At 43.8% G+C, this 12,215-nt stretch overlaps 1 protein-coding gene across 3 annotated transcripts in view; it reads left to right on the plus strand.

Moving 5' to 3' along the window:
• LOC125117804 (cytochrome c oxidase assembly factor 1 homolog) overlaps positions 1–12,215 on the plus strand; it is an 87,052-nt gene that overhangs the window by 55,465 nt on the left and 19,372 nt on the right. Inside the window, exon 2 of one of the 3 annotated variants that reach the window (XM_047763887.1) lies at positions 7,614–7,736. The exons of the other annotated variants lie outside the window; for them this stretch is intronic. The gene's annotated coding sequence lies outside the window, so the exon portion shown is untranslated. The remainder of the gene's footprint in view (positions 1–7,613; positions 7,737–12,215) is intronic. 3 annotated transcript variants of the gene reach the window in all.

Genomic DNA, 12,215 nt, shown 5'->3' on the forward strand with positions numbered 1-12,215 from the left:
CCATGGCACGTGGACATTCCCAGGTTAGGGGTCAAATTGGAGTTGTAGCTGCTGGCCTACAGCACAGCCATAGCAACGCCAGATCCAAGCCGCGTCCGCAGCCTACACCGCAGCTCGTGGCAACGCCAGATCCTTAACCCACTGAGTGAGGCCAGGGTTTGAACCTGAGTCCTCATGGATGCTAGTCAGATTCGTTTTGCTGAGGCACGATGGGAGCTCCTAATTATAGTTTCTTGATGTGGTTGAAATAGTTAAGATCTTGTCTCTCAGCGAGTTTGACGATTATTTAGTACAGTAGTGTTGCTTCTGTTCACGATACTGGGCATCAGCTCTCCGGGCCTTATTTGCCACTTGCTACAAGTTTGGGGCCTTTCTGATCTGTTCTCTAATCCCCAGTCCCCTGGGAACCACCAGTTTACTCTGTTTTTATGAGTTTGCCCTTTTTGGATTCTGCATGTAAGTAACATCATACAGTATTTGTCTTATTTATCTTTTTCTGTCTGGTGTATCTTAGCTCAAGGTCTACCCGTGTTGTCACAAACGGCAGAGTATCCTTTCTCACGATCGCATAGTATTCCACTGAGTGTGAGTCTGTGTGTGGAGTGTATGTCTTCTGTATCCACTCGTCTGCTGACACGCACTCAGGTTGTTTTCCTATCTTGGATATAGTGAACGATAATACAGAAGTGCATGTATCTCTTCGGTGGCTTCATTTCATTAGAGATACTCCCAGAAGTGGAATTGCTGGATCTTATGGTACATTCATTTTCATTTTCTGAGGAAATTGGATATTGTTTTCTGTAGTGGCCAAACCAACTTAACATTCCCAGCAGCAGTGTACAGGGCTTCCTTTTTCTTCACATGCTCGCCAGCACTTATCTCTTTTCCTCTTGATGATAGCAGTTCTGACAGGTGTGAGGTCGTATCTCAGTGTGGTTTTGATTTGCATTTCCCTAATTGTTAGTAATGTTGAGTGTCTTTTTTTATCTGTTTATGTATCTTCTAATGTATCTACATGTCTTTAGAAAAATGTCTGTTTAGTTCCTCTGCTCATTTTTTAAATTGGATTTTTTGTGGGTTATTTCGTTTTTTCCCTTTTGGTTACTGAATTGTGTCATCTGCACATAATGGCATTTTTGCTTCTTCGTTTCTGATTTGGATGCCTTTTAGTTCTTTTTCTTGCTGAATTGCTCTGGTGAGGTCCCTAGTACTCCATGGAATAGGACTAGTATTAGTGGACATCCTTGTCTTGTTCCTGATCTTAGAGGGAAAGCTTTCAGGTTCTCACTGTTTAGTATGATGTTAGCTGTGGGTTTGTTTTTTAATTTAAATTTAAAATTTTACGTTTTAAATTAAAGTGTAGTTGATTTACAGTGTTGTGCAAATATCTGCTGTACAGCAAAGTGACTCAGTCGTACATATCTATTATACTTTTGAATATTTTTTTCCATCATGGTCTGTTCCAGGAGGTTGGATATAGTTCCTTGTGCTATGCAATAGGACCTCGTTGTTTATCTATTCTAGACGTAGCAGTTTGCATCTACGAACCCCAAACTCCCAGTCCTTCCTACTTTCTCCCTACTCCCCCTTAGCAACCACAAGTCTGTTCTTTATGTCTGAGTCTGTTTCTGTTTCGTAGATAGATTCGTTTGTGCCATATTTTAGATTCCATATGTAAGTGACATACGGTATTTGTCTTTTTCTTTCGGATTTACTGCACTTAGTATGATAATGACTAGTTGCATCGGGTTTGTTATTTATGGGCTTTATCATGTGATATGTGTTCCTTCTATATCCAACCTGCTGAGGGGTTTTTGTTTTTGCTTTTTAGGGCTGTACCCATGGCAGAGGGAAGTTCCCAGACTGAGGGTTGAATCTGCTGTAGCTGCCAGCCTACACCACAGCCATAGCAACTTGGGATCCCAGCCACATATGTGGCCTTTATCACAGCTCATGGCAACGCTGGATCCTTTACCCACTGAGCAAGGCCAGGGGTTGAACCTGCATCCTCATGGATACCAGTTGGGTTCTTAACCCACTGAACCATGTCAGCAATTCCTGCTGAGGTTTTTTATCATGAAAGGATGTTGTGTTTTGTCGAATGCTTTTCTGCATCTATTGAGATGCTCTATGATTTTTAGTTTTCATCTACTAATGTGATGTATTATGTTTATTGATTTTGTGAATGGCGAACCATCCTTTCATTCCAGGGATAAATGCAGCTTGGTCATGGTGTGTAATCTATTTAGTGTGTTCTTAAATTCAGTTTGCTAATATTTTGTTGAGAATTTTTGCATTTATATTTATCAGAGATATTGGTCTAGAGTTTTCTGTTTTTGTAGTGTCCATATCAGACCTTGGATTCAGAGTGATGCTGGTCTCGTAGAATGAGTTTGTATATGTTCCCTCCTTTTCAGTTTTTTTGGAATAATTTGAGAAGGATTGGTATTAATTTGTCTTTAGATGTTTGATAGAATTTGCCAGTGAAGCCCTCTGGTCCTGGGTTTACTGTGTTGGGAAGTTTTTGATTCATTCTCTTTACTCATGTTGGCTCTATTCAGATTTTCTCTTTCTGATTCATTCTTAGTAAGCATGTATTTCTAAGGAACTTTTATTTCTTTTTTTATTTTATGATTTTTGTTTTTTCCATCATGGTTGATTTGCCATGTTCTGTCAGTTTCTACTATACAGCAAAGTGATCCAATCATACATATATACATACTTCTCACAGTATTCTCCATCATGTTCCATCACAAGTGACTACGGTTCCCTGTGCTACACAGCAGGATCTCATTGCTTATCCACTCCAAATGCAGTAGTTTGCTTCTATTTACCCCAGACTCCCAGTCCGCCCCACTTCCCCCCCCTCCTCCGAGGAAATTTTATTTCTTCTAGGTTATCTAATTTGGGGGCATAAACTTATTCATAACAGTCTTTGTGATCCTCTGTATCTCTGCAGTTTCAGTGTAACGTCTTCTCTTTCATTTCTCTTCCTTCCTTTCTCTCTTCCTTCCTTTCTCTTTCTTTCTTTCTCTTTCTTTCTCTTTCTTTCTCTCTCTCTTTCTCTGTCTCTCTCTTTTTCTCTCTTTCTCCCTTCCTTCCTTCCTTCCGCATCTGTGGCATACACAAGTTCCCGGTCTAGAGATCAAAGTCTTGCCTCAGCAGTGACTAGTGCCGTGTAGTGATCCTTAACCCACTGAGACACAGGGGAAGTCTTCATTTCTAATTTTGTTTGTGACTACTCTCTTTTTAGTTAGTCTGGCTAAAGCTTTTTCAATTTTATTTATCTTTTCAAGAAACTGCCTAATAATTTTGTTGAACCTTTCTGTTTTTCATTTCTCCTCTGTTATTTCCTTCCTTCTGCTAATATTGGACTTAGTTTGCTCTTCTTTTTGTAATTCCTTGAAGTATAAAGTTAGGTTGTTTATTTGAGATCTTTTTTTTTAAATGTAGGTATTTACTGTCACAAACTTTTTCTTAGAACTGCTTTTGCTGCATCCCATAATTTATGTTGTGTTTCTTTTTTGTTTGTTTGTTTATTTCAAGATAATTTTTTATTTCTTCTTTGAACCATTGGTTGTGCAGGAGTGTGTTGTTGAATTTCCACATGTTTGTGAATTTTCCAGTTCCAGGATTTTATTCTAATTCATAGAATTGTGGTCAGATTGGTATGGTTTCAGTCCTTTTAAATATGGTAAGAATTGTTTTGTGACCTAACGTATGATCTATCCTTGAGATTGTTCCATGCACAAACAAGAAGATATATTCTGTAGCTGTTGGATAGAATGTTCTGTATATGTCTGTTAGGTCCATTTGGTGTAAAGTATAATCAGGTTTTGTATTTCCAGATTAATTTACTGTCTGGATCATCTATTCAGTATAAATTGGGAGGATAAAGTCCCTTACAATTATTTTATTGTTGTCTACATTGTCCTTCAGAGCTGTTCATTTGCTTTACATGCAAGGTGTTCCAATGTTGGTTGCATGTATGTGTGTGCAATTGTTAAGTCTTTGGGGTTTTTGTTTGTTTTTGGCTACACCCCTGGCATGTGGAAGTTCCTGGATCAGGGATTGAATTGCACCACAGTGGTAACCTGAGCCACTGCAGTGACAATGCCAAATCCTCGACTTGCTGCACCACAAGAGAAATCTAACAATTAAGTCTTTGTGATTAAATGATTCCTATATAATGATTTTTGTTTCTTGCTAATAGACTTAAGCTCATTTTGTGTGATGTAAGTATAGCTTTCTCTGTTCTCTTTTGATTTCTGTTTGTGTGCATCATCTTTCCATCCCTTCACAGTGAACCATTGTGTGTCCTTAAAGCTCAAGTGAGTCTCTTATAAGCAATAAGCAGTTGGGTCCTTTTTTTTTTTTTTTTTTAAGTGCATATAGTCACTCTTTTCTTTTGGTTGGAGAATTTAATCCATATACATTTAGAATAATTATTTGTAGATAATAATTACATAATAATGCCATCTTTCTACCTTTTTTTCTGGCTATTTTGTTGTTCCTTTCTGCCTTTCTTCCTCTCTCGCTCGGCTCTCTTCTTTGTCAGAGGATTATTATTATTATTATTACTTTTTTTTTTTTGTCTTTTTAGGGCCACACCCACGGCACATGGAGGTTCCCAGGCTAGGGGTCTAATTGGACCTATAGCTGCTGGCCTACGCCAGAGCCACAGCAACGCCAGATCCGCGCCACATCTGTGACCTACACCACAGCTCACGGCAATGCAGGATCCTTAACCCACTGAGCAAGGCCAGGGATTGAACACACAACCTCATGGTTCCTAGTCAGATTTGTTTCTGCTGCACCATGATGGGAACTCCCAGTTAGTGGGTTATTTTTAATGGTGGTACACTTTAGCTATTTTTTTTTTTTTTCCCTTTGTAGGGCCACACCCACGGCATATGGAAGTTCCCAGACTAGGGGTTTAATTGGAGCTACAGCTGCTGGCCTATGCCATAGCTACAGCAATGTGGCATCTGAGCCATGTCTGCAACCTACACCACAGCTCACAGCAATGCAGGATCCTCAACCCATTGAATGAGGCCAGGGATCAAACCCGCATCCTCAGGGATTGAACCTGCATCCTCATACTAGTCAGACTTGTCTCCACTGTACCACAGTGGGGACTATTCCTTTTTTTTTTTTTTTTTTTTAAATCTTTTCTGTATCTTTGTAATATCCACGAGCTTCTGTAATAAATCTTACAGGTTCAATAGTCTGTTTTAAAGGTACTGCAATCGTAACATCAATCACATACAGCAAAACTACCCTTTTACTCCCTGGACTCTCTACGTTTTTGTTGTCACAGTTTACATCTTATATTGTATATTCATTATCAAATTATTATGGATACGGTTATTTTTAATACTTTTGTTCTCTAACCTTTATACTAGAGTTAATTAACATATGAATATATAACAGTATTAGAGTTTTCTGAATTTGACCACTTAACTTTGCCAGTGTGTTTCATGTTTTCATGTGCTCTCATTTTTACTTTAGTGTTCTTTTTAGCTCGAGGGATCGTAAAAACATTTTTGGTAAAGCACGTCTAGTGACGATGCACTCCCTCAGGCTTTTTTTGGTCTGGGAACATTTTTCCCCTCTCCTTCCTTTCTTCAGGACAACTTTGTCAGATAAAGGATTTTTGGTTGTCATTTTTTTCTTTTGGCATTAGAATATATCATCCTACTTTCTCCCAGCTTGTAAGGTTTCTGTTCAGAAAGCCGCTGATTGCCTATGGGGGTTCCCTTGTGGGGACAAGCTTCTTTTCTCTTACTGCCCTTGAGATTCTCTGTCTCTTAATTTTCAAAGTTATATTATTATGTGTCTTGGAGAAGGTATCTTTGAGTTGAGTTGTTTAGAGATTTATGAGCTTCAGGAACTTGGATGTCCAAGTTCCTCCCCATTTGGAAAGTTCTCTGCCGTTATGTCTTTAAGCAAAGCTTTCTGCCCTTTCTCTGGCTTTTCTTCTGAAACTCTTGGAATATATCATTTATTTCTTCTAATGGGGCCCCATATGTTTCATAGACTTTCTTTATTCCGTTTCATTTTTTTTGTCCCTCGGATTGGATAGTTTCCATGACCTTGGAGCTCATTGACTCCTTCTCCTGTTTGATGTCATCTGCTGTTGAAGTTCTCTGTTGAATTCTTCAGTTAACCAGTTATATTCTTCAGCCCCAAAATGTGTTTGGTTCTTTTTTTATGTTTTTTTAATTAAAAAAAAATTATTTCTGTTACACTTTTCATTTTCTTATTTTCCCGATTTCCTTAAATAGTTTATCTGTGTTCTCTTGTAGCTCTCTGACCGTCTTTATAACAATTTTTTGGAATTCCTTGTCAGGTAATTTGTGTTTCTCCCTTTTTGAGGGGTTAGTTACTGGAATTTTGCTATAATTCTCTTATGGTGTCATATTTCCCCTTGTTTCTCTGTGATTACTGTAGCCTTTCGCAGTATCTGTGTATTTGAAGAAGCAGTCACTTCTAGGCCTGATGGACTGACTTCGCTAAGGAAGGACCTTCACCTGCAGATGGGGGCACACTAGAGTGTGCTGTCAGTCTGGGCCTAGTGGTGTAGGGTGCCAAGTGCAGGGGCATGTGGCACCTCTAGGCCCTGCGGTTGGTGGTATCTTGTCAGTTCAAACGGCAGGAGTCCACTGCATCAGCGACCATGTGATGGTTGGCGAGAGCTGGCGTGGGTCCACAGTGGCTACAAGGGCTGCTGAATTCCTCGGTGGTGCCCGTAGCTCCAGCAGCAAGGTATCAGGACAGGGGGGCGGGGGGTGAACTTGGTGGTGTGCGCGTGCTTGGCTGTGAGGCCTGTCTGCAGGTGTCTGTGTGGGCAGGATTGGCTGCAGATACATGCATGATGACAAGGTCAGAGGTGCAGTAGAGTAGCAGCAGGGTCTGGGGCCTACTCTAGGAGACTTGACTGTTGGAGCTGACTAGTGAGTTTTCAGAAGTAGCCATAGGGACGTGCATGGCTTTGGGAGCTGGTCTCTGGAATTAAGGCCTGCAGGTGTGGGGGTGTGAGTGCTGGGGCACACGTGACGTACAGGCCAGTGACAGGAGCTGAGGCCTGCTCTGGGTGCCTGAGCAGCTGTGGTTGCCCAGGCCATCACCATACACTTGTATAGCTTCAGGGTCTTACTGTGGGCGTGTGTGGGGCCTTGGAGGCCTGCGATGGGAGTCGGGGCCGGTGGCCCTCAGCAGCTAGCTGCCAGCACTTACAGCTGTGCAGACCAGTGACAGGAGTCGGAGCCTTAGCTGGGCCCATGAGCAGCCATGCGGGCCTTAGCCGTTGGTGTGCACATGTGTGGCTACAAGGACTGGCCATAGGGGCCGGCATAGCAGTGGGGGTCAGCTGCAGGGGCCTGGGCTGGTGTCTTGCTTGCACTGAGGAGGGGAGCCGGGGAGGGAATGGGGAAGGACTCGGGCCCTGTGTCTGTGAGCGGGGAGACTGTGGGTGAAAGTGTCAGCAGTGAAGTCTGCAGGAGGTCCAGGGCGCCTGTGCCGGCTGTTGGTTTTGTTGGCGCTGAAGCAGTCAGCTGGGGTCCGAAATGAGGTCCTCAGTGATGACGGCTGCGGGTCTGTCGTGTCCACAGGCCTGTTGTCTTCCTCAGAGGTGAACGCTGCCGGCGTAGAGTGCAGAGCAGCCCGCTGGGGACTGTGTTAGTTATGCACAGTACGCAATACGGCTACGAACACGCTTCCATGTGCTTTTCCAGGTATGTATGTACGTATGTTTTTCGATTATACGTATGTCTTGGGAAATTTCTGGGTTGTTGGGTATGTACATGTATACTTTTTTTTTTTTTCTTTTTCAGCCACGCCCACAGCACATGGACGTTTCCAGGCCAGGGATCGAATCTGAGCTACAGCTGTGACCTACACTGCAGCTGCAGCAACACTGGATCCTTAACCCGCTGGGCCATAGCAGGAAGTCCTGTGCATGCACCTGTAACAGGTACTGTCAAACAGGTGCCCACGGGGCTGTTCCTGACGCACACTCCGCCAGGAGGATTTGACAGCTCTCGTTTCTTTGAGGGACATGTGTACAGCTCTCATGTGCTTTGTAAGTAGTGGTAGCTCTTCTGTTTTTTGCGAAGATGGCTTTCAGGGACCTTACTTAGGCACCTGGATTGGTTCCAGCCACCCCAGGAGAGGATGCAGAAAGGGGAGACCTGGCATGGGAAAGGGCAGGATGGGGAAAGGCGCTCCCCTGGGGACATGTGTGTTTCATAGAGATTTAGTTTCAGCACAGGAGGGTTGCCTGGCCTCGGTGTAGAAATTTGGCAGTCATCTTGGACCCAAATTCCAACCGTTGAATGAGATCTTAGGTGACGACTGGGGTGGGGGTGGAAGAAGGTACATAATGTGTATGCTTAGCGTTTGCTAAGGCTGCTGTAACAAAATACGCCAGACCACATTGTTTAAATAGCAGGAATTTATTTCCTCGCAGTTCTGGAGGTGTCATCCCTTTTGGTTTCTTTGGAGAGCTCTCTCGTTTGCTTGAAGATGGCCAGTTTCTCCCTTTGTCCTCACATGGTCTTTCCTCTGTCCGCACGTCTGTGTCCAAATTTCTTTTTCTGAGGACACCAGTCATGGTTGGATTAGGGGCTACTCTGAAGACCTCATTTTAACCTAATTGCTTCTTTGAAGACCTTACTTTCAAATGCAGTTCCATTCTGACATGCTGGGCGTTAGAGCTTCGGTATCTGGGCTTCGTCGTAAGTGAAGAGGGTGCCCTTCAGCCCCAGCGTAAAATGAGGGAGGATCCAGGACAGGTCGAGGGACGATAGGCCGCGCGGGAAGGAGCTTGAGGGGACTGGCCAGAGAGGTGACAGGAAGGCAGGCAGATCGTGGAGTCTGTGCAGATAAAGGGAGCATTTCCGGGGCGGTGGAGTTAAGCCCAAGCCTCCCAGACTCTGATTCCAATCACTGATACCAAATCGTCTTACTTTTTTAGATTCTTTCTTTTTCTAAAGTGGAGGCTTTTACTAGAAATGCTGAAGTAAATGTTTCATATAATAGGGTTTGCCTTACTCATACTCTTGCAAAATAGCTATGAATCAGAATCCGCGAAGTTTGGATGCCAGAAAATACTGAATGTCTTCTTGCTGTGTGTGCACATCTTTAAGAGAATGGCCTCAAAAATGCATGTCGTTCAGAGAGATGAGACGTCATGAGCAGTCCGATTTAGAAATACTAGTTGACCCTTGAAAGCTTTGTGCCAAGACTCTGAGCATTTCTAAATTCTGACTTCGTGGTAGCGTGGAATGCTCCAGATATTTGTGAGGAGGCGTGAGGATAATGATAAATTCTCTGCAGTCACTGTGATGCACCTTGCCCTTCACTCTTGTCATGTTGCTTCATTCCAGACGTGGGTTCACTTCTTGCGTCTCCACTGCTCCCAGCTGGTCAGCGGCCATCATCTTTGGTGTGCTTGGCCACAGAACCTTGTAACTCGACTTCCTGCTGCTTCCTCCATGCCTCTTCTAGAGAAATCTCAAAAAAACCTCAAAAAAACAAAACACCAAGCCAGAGTACGTCATCCCTAGATTGAAACCTTTAGCGGTTTCTTGTTACACTTGGAATAAAACGCATACTCAGTACCAGACCCTACAAAGATCTGGGTGGTGGAGGCCCTGCCCGCCTCCGTACCCGCGGGCCTGCTCTCTGCTGCCCAGCAGACCAAGCGTGGCTGCCTCAGGCCTTCGGCTGGTGCCCTCGCCCTCGGCCCGGCTCACAGACGACGCCTTCGGTCTCGGCTCAGGCCTAGGCAGAGAGGCCTCCTCAGTCTGCGCTAAAATTGCCCTTTCCCCCTTTTGTATCCTAGCGTGTCACGTTTGGGGACCTCTGTGTGTAAGCAGCCGAGGCGAGCAGGTTAGCCTTGCAAGTAGCTGCCTCCCAAGCGGATGAACTCTCCCACCAGCAGTGACTGCTCTGCCTCCAGCAGTTGGTGTTTCAGGTTTTAGCAGTTCTAATAGGTGCATGATGGTATCGCAAGGTTTTAATTTGTAATTTCCTAGTAACATGAGACATCGAGCATCTTTTCATGTGCTTATGTCATCTGTATGTCTTTTTGGTGAGTTTGTTCAGATTTTTTGCCCATTTTCTATTAGTCGATTCATTTTTGTTCGGTTTTATGAGTCTTTGTATGTTTTGGATAAAAGTCCTTTATCAGATATGTCTTTTGCAGATATTTTCACCTAGTCTGTGACGACTTCTCTTTCTCTTGATACTCTTTTTTCCAAAGTATTTACCCCTCATGGAAATGATCTCGTTGTGTGTCGCCTGTCTCCTCGCACTGCGTTGTAAACCCAGACACCTGTCCTGTTCTCTGCTGGGTTTCTGGTGCACCGAATGGTGCCTGGTCTTTTGTGTGCAGTTGTCAGATATGGGTTGATTGAGTGACTGGGTAACAATCGTTAACACTTTGTTTCATTCTTTCTGAAGATGGCATTAAACTAATGTAAGTTCTTCCACTGTATTTCAAACTCATTGTCCAAAGGAAGGCTAATGGCCACTTGCAGTAGTGTGAGGTGTTTCCAGCATGGTTGAGTTTGCTTGGTTTAAGATACGCACTCCCTGATCTATGCTTGCTCTGCCCTTAAGAGCTGTACAGATTGATTTCCAGGAAGCAGTCACAGGAATGGGTAGTTAAAACAGAATGTTTATGTCAGTTCCACAAAGCCTTATGGGATGAATGCCATCTGTTAGCCACTGGGAAGGCTCCGTATGTCCAAGCATGTAACACACACCCTTGCATTGAACTTTGCAAGGTCAAAAAATTATTCAAGGAGTTCCTGCTGGGGCTCAGGGGTTAAGAACCTGACTAGTATCCGTGAAGATGTGGGTTGATCCATGGCCTTGCTCAGGGGTTAAGGATATGGGATTGCCACGAGCTGTGGTGTAGGTCACAGACGCAGCTCAGATCCTGCGTTGCTGTGGCTGTGATGCAGGCTGGCAGCTGCAACTCTGATTCATCCCCTAGCCTGGAAACGTCCATATGCCTAGGGGGGCCCCTAAAGAGGAAAAAAAAAGATGGAAGATGACATGGGGTGCCTACTATGGTCGTGGTCAGATTTCTCCTTCGGCTGTGTTGTAACGTATATTGTTTGCCACTCATTTTGTAACTATTATGTTTTTGCCCATTTCTATGCCATTAATGCTCTTTGCCTTAAATTCTACTTTTTGACGATTTCTACTCTGTTTCTGCATGACTATGCCAAGTCTTCTGTTTTTAAGCCTTCTATTGCTTTTTAAATTGTTGCTTTTAAAAGTGATACATATATTTGAAAGAGGTGGTTTTTTTTGGGTTTTTTTTGTTTGTTTTTTTTTTTTGTTTTTGCCTTTTCTAGGGCCGCTCCCGCGGCATACGGAGATTCCAGGCTAGGGGTTTAATCGGAGCCGTAGCCACCAGCCTACGTGCCAGAGCCACGGCAATGCCAAATCCAAGCCACATCTGCGACCTACACCACAGCTCACGGCAACGTGAAAAAGCTTTTTTTTTTTTAATCCTTTTAGAAAAACTTTAAAATGATGTTTTAGTTTTCTATTGCTGTATAACACATCATCTCAAAATTTGGTAGCTTTAAACTAGAACCATTTTATTAACTCTCGCTGATTTATGGTTGTAATAGCTGGATGGTTCTTCCATTCTGTGGTTATTCTGCTGGTACTGCAGTCATCTGGTGGCTCATTCACATGGTTAGTGCCTTGGTGCAGGGATGGCTGGGCTCACCTGGGATCTTGGGACACTGGGGCATATCTACCTCACTACCTACCTGCCTAATCTACCTACCTACCTGCTTTCCTCTCTTCTTCCCTCCCTCCCGTCTTTCCATCCACTGGTCTTAGGCCTCTCCCTCACCACGTGGCCTCTTCACTTACGCTTCTTATGTGGTCTCTTCAGGGTAGGGTACCCGTACTTCTTATATGACACCTCGGGATTCCAAGAGTGCTAAAGTGGAACCTGCCAGGCCTGTTTAAAGATGAGGTGTGGAACTGCCGCAGCATCAGTTCTGCCTCGTTCTGTTGGCTCAAGCACGTCACAGAGCCAGCCCATACTACCCCCACGAGAAGGTGTATATACCAGGGGGTGTGATTCACCGCGGTCCATCCTGGGAGAGTACTTACTACAATAGGAGAGGCTGAACCCTTCATATTTATTGTTTTAGTTGACATGATACTGTTCCCAGGAC

Source organism: Phacochoerus africanus, chromosome 16, assembly GCF_016906955.1.
Source record: "Phacochoerus africanus isolate WHEZ1 chromosome 16, ROS_Pafr_v1, whole genome shotgun sequence".
NCBI classification, from domain to species: domain Eukaryota; kingdom Metazoa; phylum Chordata; class Mammalia; order Artiodactyla; family Suidae; genus Phacochoerus; species Phacochoerus africanus.